This window comes from Furipterus horrens, unplaced genomic scaffold, assembly GCF_987537825.1.
Source record: "Furipterus horrens unplaced genomic scaffold, mFurHor1.1.pri manual_scaffold_3, whole genome shotgun sequence".
Classification (NCBI taxonomy): Eukaryota; Metazoa; Chordata; class Mammalia; order Chiroptera; family Furipteridae; genus Furipterus; species Furipterus horrens.
In genome coordinates, this window is record NW_028327173.1 from 135,143,897 (window position 1) to 135,157,192 (window position 13,296).

General features: G+C 39.6%; 1 long non-coding RNA gene across 2 annotated transcripts in view; it reads right to left on the reverse strand.

Annotated features, from left to right (window-relative positions):
* LOC150015979 (uncharacterized) overlaps window positions 1-13,296 on the reverse strand; it is a 68,804-nt gene that overhangs the window by 14,613 nt on the left and 40,895 nt on the right. The window contains exon 3 of one of the 2 annotated variants that reach the window (XR_016510024.1): window positions 3,794-3,886. The exons of the other annotated variant lie outside the window; for it this stretch is intronic. This is a non-coding gene — a long non-coding RNA (uncharacterized LOC150015979). Of the gene's footprint in view, window positions 1-3,793; window positions 3,887-13,296 lie in introns of those variants that run through there. 2 annotated transcript variants of the gene reach the window in all.

Below are 13,296 nucleotides of genomic sequence, written 5' to 3' on the forward strand. Positions count from 1 at the left end.
GTATCATCAGCTGTTCATCATAAATAATCATCAGCAACTACTGGATGTGTCTTTTGAAGATGCTCCCTGTTGGAGCTAAGAGAGGCTGGTCAAACCCACGTGGATATAGTGATGAAACTGAAGCTGTCCCAGTACTTTGGGGAGTATCTGCACTCTGCTCTAAACCCATGTCTTAGCTGGTTTCTGCTTCTGGGCTCAATTATATTAGATTCAGGTGCTGTGCTTGAATTATTAGATTGGCTTAGAGTCCCAGTTTTGCCTAAGATTGCCAATTTTTGTTTTCTCTTGGCTGCAAACTTTGCAGGCCCATGATCATTCCAGACTCACCTCCACACTGGACCAAACTTCTTGAATCCCCAAGAATCTAGGAATCTTATTTTCTGGTAGAAGAGTATGGACAGAGTTTATTTTAAGAGATATTGACAAATACAAAACTTCTGACCATGATGACATTATTAAAGATCTTAGAGATGTTCAGCCTTCAGAAAGAAAAAATTAGAGGGAAAATTGGACAGTGATTTTTAAATATTTGAAGGACAATTAAGATGGATAAAGTCAGAGCTTGCATTTATTATTGGACAATTAAAAGAAGCAGATTTCTATTTAACATCAGAATTAACCAGAAACTCTGTCCTATTGGTCAAGCACCATCCCCCACTCCATTACTGGATGTATTCAAATATGAGGAAGATGTCTGAGCTCTCAAGAATGTCATAGAAGGGGCTGTAGATTACCCTTGAGGGCCTTACCCATTCTAGTTCTCCTGTGAGGACTCAGAGCACAAGAGTGATGATTACAGTCATATAGTACTTATTCAAAATAGAAGGAAAGAAGAAAAACACATTTTAAAAGTTCAAGTAAATAAAATGAGTTTGAAAGTCAAGTATCCAGCTTGAATACACAAATTTGAACACTGTAGGAACATTTAGGATGTGCAGAAATAATGAGCACAAGAATTCTTATAATTAGGTAGATTGAGTGCCTTAATGAAACTTGATGTGAATCTGTAGAATAGTAATCAGTGGAATGTGCAGTTACAAAAAGCAGTGAGACAAGATGACCAAGTTCAATTTCTCCAGAAAGAGATAATCAGTCATGTAGAGGGAACGAAATCATGAGGTCCAGACTGTCCTGACAACAGATAACAGAGCCCCTTTCAGGATGACAGGGCACAGCTACACGAGAGAGGTGTATACCCCACCCCAACCCGAACAAAAAGAACCTCCCTTTTCTAATTCCACCAGGGGGATCCTTGGAGGAGTAGAGGAAAACAGAGGAGGAAGAATCAAGACCACAAATGCCAAGACAACCTCACTGTTTCAAGATGCTCAAAACTGCTCCCTTTGATGACGATGACTGTTAGAAGTTGGATGTGGGCTCATTCATTGAGCTGTGTCCTAAATGGAAAAACACTAGAAATGTCCCATTTCTGAACAATGTGGGCAATTATAGACTATAAAAGAGTACTGCAATGACTCAAGGACTTCTGGCCAAGATGGAGGCCTAAAGAGACATGCTGCATCTCCCTCCACAACTAAGAAGGAATACAACTATCTCAAAACTAGAGACAATCAGAAATTTCAGAAAATCAAGCTGCACAGAAGTCCAACAAACAAAGATATAAAGGAGAAATACCCATCCAGACAGGTAGGAGGGGCAGAGTTATAGTGGAGAGGATGAGGTGTAGTGGTAGCAGTGGCAGCAGGCCAGCAGACCAGCAGAACGCACAGTCACACATATTAAAAAGTAGGGAGGGACACCTGGGGTACACTTGAAACACCAGACCAGACCATGCAGCTCACCGCTCCAGCGCCAGGGAAAATAAAGCTTCATTGCTTCTGACTATGAAAACCAGAGGGGCTAGGGAAGAGGAAGAAACTGCTGGTCTCTCAGCAAAGTCCGCTTGTTTAAAGGGCCCCCACAGTCCTAGAACATCCAAAGACACACCCCTCTGGGAACAATGGCCAAGGCAACAACTAGAGAGGTGCCAGTACCACACGAAAGTAAGTGGGGAAAGTGCCTGGAAAAGGAGCAGGTGCTGAGCAAGTGGCATTGTTCCCTCTCAGACCCCTTTCTCACATACAGCACCACAACGTGGTGAAACAGGTTACCTGTACTGATGAATACCTAAGGCTCTGCCCCCTTACAATGTAACAGGTGTGACAGATCTAAGACATAGAGGCAAACAAACATCCTCTGTCAAGATGAGGAGACAGAGAAGTATGGCCCAAAAGAGGAAACATATCAAGGTTCCAGTGGAAGAACTAAGTGACGAGGAGATAGCCAACCTAACAGATGTAGAGTTCAAAGCACTGGTGATAAAGATGCTCACAGACTTGACAGATATGTTTAAGTATGGCAAACGCATAAGGGAAGAAGTGAAGACTGTGTTAAATGAAATGAAGGAAAATCCACACAAAACCAATGGTGAAGGGAAGGAAACCAGGGCTCAAATCAATGATTTGGAACATAAGAAAGAAAGAAAAGAATCAACCAGTACAAAATAAGGAAATAAAAATTGAAAAAAATGAGGAGAGGCTTAGGAACTTCTGGGACAACTTTAAACATACCAACATCTAAATCATAGATATGCCAGAAAGAGAAGAGGAAGAGCAATAAATTGAAAGCTTATGTGAAAAAATAATGAAGGAAAACCTCCCAAATTTGGCCAAGGAAATAGACATACAAGTCCAGGAAGCACAGAGAATCCCAAACAAGTTAAACCTAAAAAGGACCACACCGAGAGACATCATCATTAAAATACCAAAGGTTCAAGATAAGAGAGAATCTTAAAAGCAACAAGAGAAAAGCAGAGAGTTCCCTACAAAGGGGTGCCTATAGACTATCAGCTGACTTCTCAAAAGAAAGTTTGCAGGCAAGAAGAGGCTGGCAAAAAGTATTCAAAGTAATGAAATGTAAGGACCTACAACCAAGACTACTCAATCCAGCAAAGCTATCATTTGAATGGAAAGGCAGATAAAGTGCTTCCCAGGCAAGGTAAAGCTAAAGGAGTTCATTATCACCACGCCCTTATTATATGAAATTTCAAAGGGACTTACTTAAGAAAAAGAAGATCAAAATTATGTACATTAAAATGACAACAAAGTCACACCTATCAACAACTGAATCTAAAAAATAAAAACAAAATTCAACTTAGCAAACCAGAATAGGAACAGAATCATAGGTATAGGAATCATTTGGAGGGTTATCAGCTGGGAGGTGGAAGGGAGAGAAATGGGGAAATGGTGCAGGGATTAAGAAGCATAATTGGTTGGTAAAAAATAGACAGGGGAAGTTAAGAATAATATAGGAAAGGGTGGAGCCAAAGAACTTACATACACGACCCATGGACATGAGCTAAGGGGGGTGGAATTGCTGGAGGGAAGGGGGTACTGGGCAGAGGGGAGCAAAGAGAAAAGAAATTGAGACTACTCTAACAACATAATCAATAAAATATACTTAAAAAAAAAAAACAGTAATGCCATCAAAAAATCGTTCCTTCTTGTTGCATGTTATGTCTCCTACTCCTTAAGAACTCATTCATGAGCCCTGGCTGATGTGATTCAGTGGATTGGGCGCTGACCTGCTAGCCAAAGGGTCACTGGTTTGATTCCCAGTCAGGGCACATGCCTGGGCTGTTGGTCAGGTTCCCAGTTTCGGGGCATGAGAGGCAACCACACATGACGTTTCTCTCCCTCTCTATCTCCCTCCCTTTCCCTCTCTCTAAAAATAAATAAGTAAATCTAAAAAAAAAAAAAAAAAAAAAAAAAACCTCATACATGAAATGGACTTTCCTTCCCAGTGTGGTGACTCTTCAATCTGCAGGAACCTCTTCCTCTACTCTAATCGTGGTCTCCTTTGTTCTCTTGTGCCCTTGAAACAAGGACTCAAAAAGAATAATTTAGTTCCAGCGCCCTCTGCTGGTCCTGTAGAAGGGAAAAACACCTTAAACTAGATCAGAAGTTGACAAATTTTTCACTACCTTGAAGACATTTTATTATTTTATTAGCCCCAGGGACCTCACATTCTGAAATTTATTTTTAGAGAAAACTCCATGTGCTAAGTAATTATTCATTTGTTTACCAATGTGCACTTACCAATGTCACAGAAAACTTCCATCGGAACTTGTGGTCAACATGCAATGACCAAATTTATTACACAAATATTATTTATTTCTAGTCAAACATAAAATTTCACACCTTTGTCTAGCTTTAAACATTGTTGTGGGTTGGTGTGCAATTTCTGTGAGACTTTTTAACATTCTGCAAATAATTTAAGGACCTAGAGATCCAGGGACCGACCCCAGGTTTGGAAACACAGAGTTAGCATATCTCAGTATCTAAACAACAGGCATATTTCTGAGAAATTCTTACTTTCTTAGTAGCCCTTCTGGATGGCTGAATGTTTTCTGCCACCTAGATATAATTCTTCAAACTACTCTGGGATGTTAACTGGTCATATAGAGGCCTGAAAGGTTAATACATCATCCAGAATGCAAACCCCAGAACTTAGTCTTCAGGTATCAGCTTAGTGTTTGCAATGAGTAGCCGAACACAGGTTGCAGTGGTTGAGATTCATGCATAGGAGGGGTGGGAAGGGGGCAAGACTAGGGATCACTAAAATCCAGTTCTCACTTGGCTTCTTGCCCCAGTACCCTAGAAGTTTCAACTCCACTGTGATGTGGTCCTATGAGTGGAAAGTTGATGTATTCACAGGAGAAAAGAGAAGAATATGGCAAAACATGGTAGGCTCAGCAGAATGTGTGAGATGGAGCCTGGGTGGAACAAGGTAGACTGAAAAAGTCTAGAAATGGAACAGACAAAACATTCTCTGAGGGCATTGCTTTAACCCCATACCTGACACAATGCCTGGTACATAATAGATTCTCAAATATTTGTTAAAATTTTGTAGGTATTATGCTTACCTCTCCTAGAAATGCTGTTAGCTAGGTGCTAAGCTTTACTGCTTACACTAATAATCATGACTGATGATAACTTGTTTGTTTTTTGGTGGAACTGAGCTTGCTATATGGCTAAGTTTTGTGCAAAAATGGTTCTATTTTTGGAAAAAGATGAATGTATCTCAGAATAGTTTTAGTGTTTGGGTTTTTCTTTTAAAGTAAAATGTTATTGTAATGTAACTAGCGCTTACATCCCTACTATCTTGATTTGGAACACCATAGATTAGTTTTATCTATTTTTGAAATACACTCACCCACACATACAGTATGTATTCTTGTGGCTGGCTTCTTTTGCTTAACATTATTTATGTGAAGGTAATTCATGTCGTTGTTTTAGTTTGTTCATTCTCATTGCTGTATATTATTTATTAATATACCACAACTTTTAATCAATTGCTTATGATGGATTGATTTCAGCTTTTTATTATTCTGAACGGTGCCAGTGTAAGCAGTCATGTACATTTCTTCTGTATGCACATATACCCACTTTTGTTGGGTACATACAGTACCAAGTGGTAGCACTGCTGGGCCATAGGATGTGTACATAATCTGCTTTTGCAGATACGTCTAAACAGTTTCATGAAGTGATTGTGCCAATTTTGTGTGTTAGCTTTTATACAAAGCTAGATGCCAGAGCTGTTTGAAGAGATAAAGGATAGGGAATGGGGAGATTATCCCCAGTCCTACAATTTGGAAACCAAGAGGACTTTATGGAAAGGAAGAAAACAAAATAATCCTCAAAGGACCCATCAATTATCAACTCACCACTGGAGTGATTTGGAAGCCCGCTTCCTAGGGATGAGAAAGGAAGCCAGAATGATAATACAGGTGGAAGAGAAGAAGAGAAGAGGTCAGAATGGATGATAACCCCGAATGCCTAGGCACTACTAAGAATTTTACTTTCATAATAATGGCACGGTGGTGTCCCAAAGCCTGGCTCAGAGACCAGAATGTAGTAAAATGCCCTCCGTATTTACATACATATGTGTAGTTATCACAAAATTTCCCGAACTAGTTTGGCACTTTGTGAATATTTTAGGTTATCAGTCAGGATAGCTTCTTTTTGTTAATTTTGGAATAAAGGCCTTTGACCTCTGCTGATATTCACAGGAAAGAAACAAAAGCTTGTCATTGAAATTCTCCATAAGATTTTTGTAGAAAGTTTTATTTGCAAAAAGTAAGCCAAAGTGAGAACACCAGATGCTATCAGACAGAGGATCAGATTTTCCATTTAAATGTGCTTGTCCTTCTAAAAGCTGGATTTGAGGCTTTCTTCTGAAAGTCTCAGGAAACTCATTTACAAGAGTGGTTCAGAATGAACCCACTCTATGATACTTGGTTCTCAAAGGGCACTTAAAGCATCGCAAACAGAAATGCAGTGTTCCGTTTACAAAAGGAATTTGATTGCTAATTATGAATCTCTATCAAACATATGCATTTCATACTCATCTCTTTGCAATTCAGAAATGAATCCTATGATTTTTCTTCTCTCCGGTCAACTGAGGTTCTCTCTGACACTTAGTTATGGCTCCAAGCTCCCAGCTGAGCTCTGACCCCTACATATCTGCCTTTTCTCAAATTCGTTTTCAGCTCCAGGACGATGTGCTCTGCAGCAGATGTCGTCACAGAACCGATAGGGACTGCCGAGCCTTGCAGAGAACCGCAGTGTTTACACTTGCATTCATTTTCTTTGGGCCATTTTTGTGACTTAAACTTGGCACAGTCCTGCCTGTTTGCTTTTGATCTGACGTGCTGGACAAGGAGTTCAGTTCATTTGCTGCCTCTTCAGCAACCATGTCCAAGAGCATTATCCAGCAGGAAGTCTAAGGAAGCTGCTGCTATCAGCGGCCAACAGGCACACTTGAAAATTCATGAGCAATTTGTAAAAAGGCAGAAGTTCTTCCCCCAGTGCTTTGACTGCCCTGCCAACGAGTTGCTGGCTGAGCCCATAAAAAGAAGGGGATAAATCAACCCAGGCCAAGAATTCAGTAGTGGCTCCAAGGCACCATAAGGATCTAGAAGCATCTGATTTGCCTCTGAATAAAACCCAACGCTACAAGGAACTGCCGTGGCCAAAACTTAGCTGGTCTGGCTGATATGCAAATCAATTTGTTGATGCCCTTCTAGTTATAAATACTCACCCTATAAGCTTCATTATAAGCTCAAATGACATTTGCAAAGCGCCTATCACCCAGCGTCCCGGAGACTAGTTGAGTTTTCCCCAAATCAAGAAGTGGCACAGTCCTGGGTGAACTCCATCTAAGAGCAATTTAAGGAATTTATTCATTCAACCAAATTTTCCTTCTTTTCATTCATAAGTTGCCCTCTAGGTACTACCCATGCATCCTCTACTTTTATTTAGGTTTTCCTGCTTTCAGAGTCCGTTACTTCTATCTAAGCAACTCTACTTGTCACATGAAAACACATGCACACACGCATGCACGCACGTGCTCCACCCCTTCTTCTGCTCTCTCTTTCGACTCTGACCTGGATACCATACGGAAACATTTTTCTCTCTTTGAAAGGCATTTTATTTTGAAAAACAGAAGCAATTACTTAAATTTTCTAGAAACTTTTGGTAAAGAAAAACTACCCTGAAGCTAACAGTATCATCAAATTCTATAACACTTGAAAGTGCATAGAAATCCTGTTCAGAATTTTATCAAAATTACTTTTCTATGCATTTATCCTTGAAAACATTCAAAATAAACAATGGCTACATGACATTCATTATCTTTTTTGTTTGGCTGAATTATTAGTGCTGCGATAACACTGCTTTTTATTGCAAATGTATAGTATTTCATTGTAAATGTGCAATCAAATTTGGATTAAATGCCCCTCTGAGCTAGACAAGGGCCCTAATCTCTGTAAATAAGATGACTTTCAAGCTTTTTAAGTTCTAAACAACTCATAATAAATGAAGTTCTGGGGCACAATTAGCATAACATGTTTAAAAGCCCAGGATGGACTGCAATATTACTCCAATCTGATTTTCTCTCTAGGTATCAACCCTGATAGATCTTGTTATTACTATTGGCCTTCTTATTAACTTAATTCATTCTAAAGGTGGACCTCAGTGCTGGGCCAAATTGCACAGGATCCCAGTGGGTAATTGAATTGGATTATTTGTATTTCCAGGTTCTGCATGTTAATTACTATAATGGCTGATTACAACCAAATCTTCACTTTAGGAAAAATGTTAAGGAACCAATGCACTAGGAAAAGATTCAATAAGACACGAAAGCCTGCACTAACTACCATCTTATTTATCTTCCTCCCTGAGGCTGTGTCTTCATCTAAACTTCAGCAATTAATCTTAGAAAATAACAAAATTTTGTTGAAATAATAAAAAAATAGAATTTATTGACATGTAGATAATTTAATCTTAGAGACCCAGAAGCTATGTAAAAAGGAAAGAAATTGCACAGTTAATCACAAAATATTATCATAGAAGAGGAAATGTACATGTTTGCAATCATAAAACTTGCAAATCAGGTTGAAGAAGTTTTTTTTTTTTTTCATTTTGTTGTTGTTTTCTATTACAGTCACCCTCCCCTACCCCACCCACTTCCCCCCTCTCTCACAGTCAGTCCCCACCCTGTTGTCCATGTCCATAGGTCATTTACATTAGTTCCTTGACTAGACCCTTCTCCTTCTTTCCCCTCTTGTCCCCCTTCCCCCCTCCCCTCTGGTCACTGTCAGTCTGTTCCTTGTTTCTATCCATGCCTCTGGTTCTATTTTGCTTGTTTGTTTTGTTCTAGTTTCCTTTTTAGGTGAGATCACATGGTATTTTTCTTTCACTGCCTGACTTATTTGACTAAGCGTAACACTCTGCAGTTCCATTCATGCTGTCACAAATGGTAGGAGTTCCTTCTTTCTGCTGCATAGTATTCCATCATGTAAACGTATCATAGTTTTTTGATCCGCTCATCCACTGATGGGCTCTTAGGCTGTTTTCAGCACTTGGCTATTGTAAATAATGCTGCTATGAACATATGGGAGCATAGGTTCTTCTAAATTTGTGTTTCAGGATCCTTTGGGTATAATCCTAGCAGTGGAATTGCAGGATAAAAAGACAGTTCCATTTTTAGTTTTTTGAGGAAATTCTATCCCATTTTCCACAGTGGCTACACCAGTGCGTTAGGGTTCCCTTTTCTCCACATCCTCGCCAACACTTGTTGTTTGTTGATTTGTTGATGATGGCCATTCTGACCCATGTGAGGTGGTATCTCATTGTAGTTTTTATTTGCATCTCCCTGACAGCTAGTGTGAAGAAGTTTTCTAGCTGCTTGTCTCTATTCAATTTTGGAAATGTCTTCCATTTTAGAACTCTCCCAAGTTTGAATGACTCTTGATATCTGTGACCATGAATGGATAATGGTATATCCCATATATATTCAGAGAAGCTAAAAGTTGACATGAGCTGCTACTTTTGAAAGCACATCGGGGTCTAACAGACAATGTAATGAATTAATTTGAGTCTTTGCCACTTCCTGATGTAGAGTCCCATCCTATAATGTGAATAATATTCTTTTCCTTGACTCTGTTTCTTAAAAGCAAATTAATTCAGTCCTGACTGGGTAGCTCAGTTGTTTAGAGCATTGTCCCAATACACCAAGGTTGTGGGTTCAATCCCCAGTCAGGGCACATACAAGAAGCAACCAATGAATGCATGGATGAGTGGAAAAACAAAAAGCTCTCTCCCTTTATCTCTCTGTCTCTCTCTGTTTCTCTGTCTTTCTCTGTTTCTCTGTCTCTGTCTCTGTCTGTCTCTTTCTCTTTATCTCTCTCCCTCTCTCCCTCCCTCTCTGGTGCTTCTCTCTCTCTAAAATCAATCAATAAATTTTTTTTTAAAGCAAATGAATTCATGGTAATGGAGCTGTTTGGAAATGCTCTGACAGCATTCAGACAGCATACCCCAGTAAATAATTTCTGTTTTCTTTTCATTCTTTATTCATACACACAAGCACCTTCACAGATCAGGGTGCTTAATGGGGTTCAAAACATCCTACCTAGCTTAATTCAAGGATGGCACATGTGCCACACTCTTCCCTGAGAAGACCCAATTAATATCACCTCTTTTGCCTGCCCAAGTTCAGAACCAACTGAGAAGTAAATACAGGAGTCAGACAGATGAAAATGATCTATTAATGATACAATTCTTGAGAACCTGGCTTGGGCATGGAAAGCAACTGGACTTACTACTGTTGCTTAAACAAACTTCCCAGATTTTGAGTGTCTTCAACTGGGGGCAGTGCCTGCCCTTCAGGCTTGCCACACTGTGGGGATAAATAGGTCAAAACAGCATATTCTTTGTATGAGGTAGTTCCCAAAGAAATAGAAACCAGAAGGGACTACAAAAAGGAGAGTCGGAAGTGTCTCCCATGCCCAGTTTCTTCTCTCAAGCCCTTAAATCTGATAGGCCACTCCCATCTTTCCCCAACTCACCAGGAATAGACAGGACGTGGCAAGAGACCAGCAGAGTAACTGTGCTCAAGGGGTTTTCAAACTTGAGCATGTATCAGAGTCACCTGGAGAGCTTGTTATAAACACAGGATTCGAGGCCACTTAAGAGTTTTTGATTCAGTAGGTTGGGCGAGGCCTGGTAACCTGCATTTCTAATGAGTTCCCAGGTGATGCTGAATCACTGCCCTCAAGCAATTGTTCTAAACCTTGACAAGCACGGAATCAAGAAGAAAAAGGAGTGCTTCCTTCTATCATCTGCCATTGGGTTTAACACCCAATTCTGGTCTAGCAGGACTGTGGCACAGTCTACTGGAATAGTGTAGCTCCTGCTTCATGAGGTTTCTCCCTGAATATTGCTCACTGTTCTTTCATGGGACTGTTAATCCACAGTGATGATTTTTGTCCCCAGAATGCTGTGTAATGGATCATAGCATAAATTTAAAACCTCAAAAGTCATATTGAACTTGAGTACTTTCTAATTTATTTCCCATCCTAAATTATGTCCCGACACATTGTCCAAAATAGCTCACTAGAGATTCCTTAGTGAAATTAAATAAGAACATTAAAATATTCCAAATTTGAGTATAAGCCTTCTCCCATCATTAATTTCCCAGGTTGAAATTACAGCTCCAAAATTAAATTCCATGAATATTAAAGTCTAAAATAAAATTATTTTACCTTTGTGTTAAAAGCCAAAAGATATTAAAGTCCCAAACCCCATTCTTCATAATTTCTTATTCTTCTGAGTCTATATTGAGGTAGACCTGTTCTTCTATTAGCAGCTGCAGTTGCATTCTTTTCCACTGGAATAGGGGCAGCTCTCTTAGGATCTTAATAGTTCGACTGTGCTCACAAGACCCTTACTTTTGGGGAGATCAAAGAGAACACTAAAGATTATTAAACTACCAACCTCACACCCACTTGTTTTAGAAAGCAAGTCAAACCTTAGCAGTTAGGGGATATCCTACACAAATTATATTCCTAGAATCCTCTACTTATTATTGCCAAAGACTATAGCAGAGATTCAGTGATGTTTGAGAGGGAATAGACAGAATAGGCAGAATAGACCAGACAGAAACGGGACAGAATGCTTGATTGCAGCTTTGCCACAATGCTTGTCATTCTATGCCTTTGTTGGAAGAATGTGACCTGTATGGCACCATTTTAGGAGGAGGGGATAGAAAGGCCATCAGTGGACCCTGTCTCAGCAATTTGAGGGTGGAACTTGAGACATGGCTCCCTCCTAACAAAGTCTAGAAATCTGTACTGGTGGCAGTCTCAGGCACTGGGTCTCATTTTATGATGCCTTTCTTTCCAATCCAACACACATCTTAAGAAATATCTTAATTTCTATTTCTATTCCATGGAGCTCTGTGGTTCTGGCATCTTGCTGCTGAAGTGAATCTGGGTTCCATCCTGGGGCTTAATCTCCCCTATCTCTTGTGGAGAGGCATTTTCAGTCCTCTGTCACTGTTTCTTGTTGTGAAAATATTCAGACCCAAAAAGTCTGCTTCCAAGGGAAGATTTCTCCTTTATCTCACATTAGTTTCAGGAGGAAAATCACTCTCAGCAGATTCCTGAATGGAAGCTGCTGCTGCTTCCAAAACCTGTGCCCCAGGTCCAAGTGATAAACAAAACTCCAGTGTGTCCTCAAGATCCATATTTCCTCAGCTGTTGAATGGTCCAGGTTCTGAGTAGCTTTTCTTGGAGTTCCATCTTGTTCTGCTGCAGTGGAATATGATTAAAATGCACTATTCCCTTTGTTCTCTTCTCTTTGAAAGAATTTAACAATTTTTATTTTAATCAGCTTTATGGAGGTACAATTTACATACAATAAAATCCACCATTGCCATGTCTGGGTGGCTCAGTCAGTTGTAGTATCATCCCATACACCAAGTAGTTGTGGGTTCGATCTCCAGTCAGGGGACATACCTGGGTTGCAGGTTCCATATCCAGTCTCCAGGTGCAAATGGAAGGCAACCTATCAATGTATCGATGTTTCTCTCTCACACTGATCTCTCTCTCTCTCTCTCTCTCTCTCTCTCTCTCTCTCTCTCTCTCTCTCTCTTCTCTCTTCTCTCTCTCCCTTCCTCTCTCTCTAAAATTAATAAATATATCCTAAGGTGAGGATTTTTTAAAAATCACCATTGTTAACTATATAGTTTGATGAGTTTTGACAACTGTATACAGTTATGTAACCACCATGATGATCAAGATATAGAACATTTCTATCACATCCCCAAATTCCCTTGTGTCTCTTTGAAGCTACTACCCTCCTGCCACTCACAGGTCAAAGAATTCACTGGTTTATTATCTGTCACCGTATATATATATATATATATATATATATATATATATATATATCTTTTAGAGCTTTATGGAAATAAATCATACAGTTTGTAGTCTTCTAGATCTGGCTTCATTCATTTACCATGTGCTTTTGAGATTCATCTATGTTGTTGCATGTATAAGTAGTAGTTTAATTTTACCACTGAATAATATTCCATGATACCAAAGTTTGTTTGTCCAGTAACCAGTTAATAGACATTTGGGTAATTTCCCGTTTGGAACAATTTTAATAACACTGACATGAATATACACATGCAAGTCTTTCTATAAACACATATTTTTCTTTTTTTTTAATTTTGATTTGTTTATTGTTCTTCTATTACAGTTGTCCCACTTTTTCTCCCATTGATCCCCCTACCTTGTCCACCCCTCCTCCCACAGTCAATCCCCACCCTGTTGTCCATGTCTCATTTATACTAGTTCCTTGACTAGGCCATTCTTCTTTTTATCCACCTTCTCTTCCACCCCCTCCTCCCTGGTCACTGTCAGTCTGCTCCTTGTTTACATGCCTCTGGTTCAAT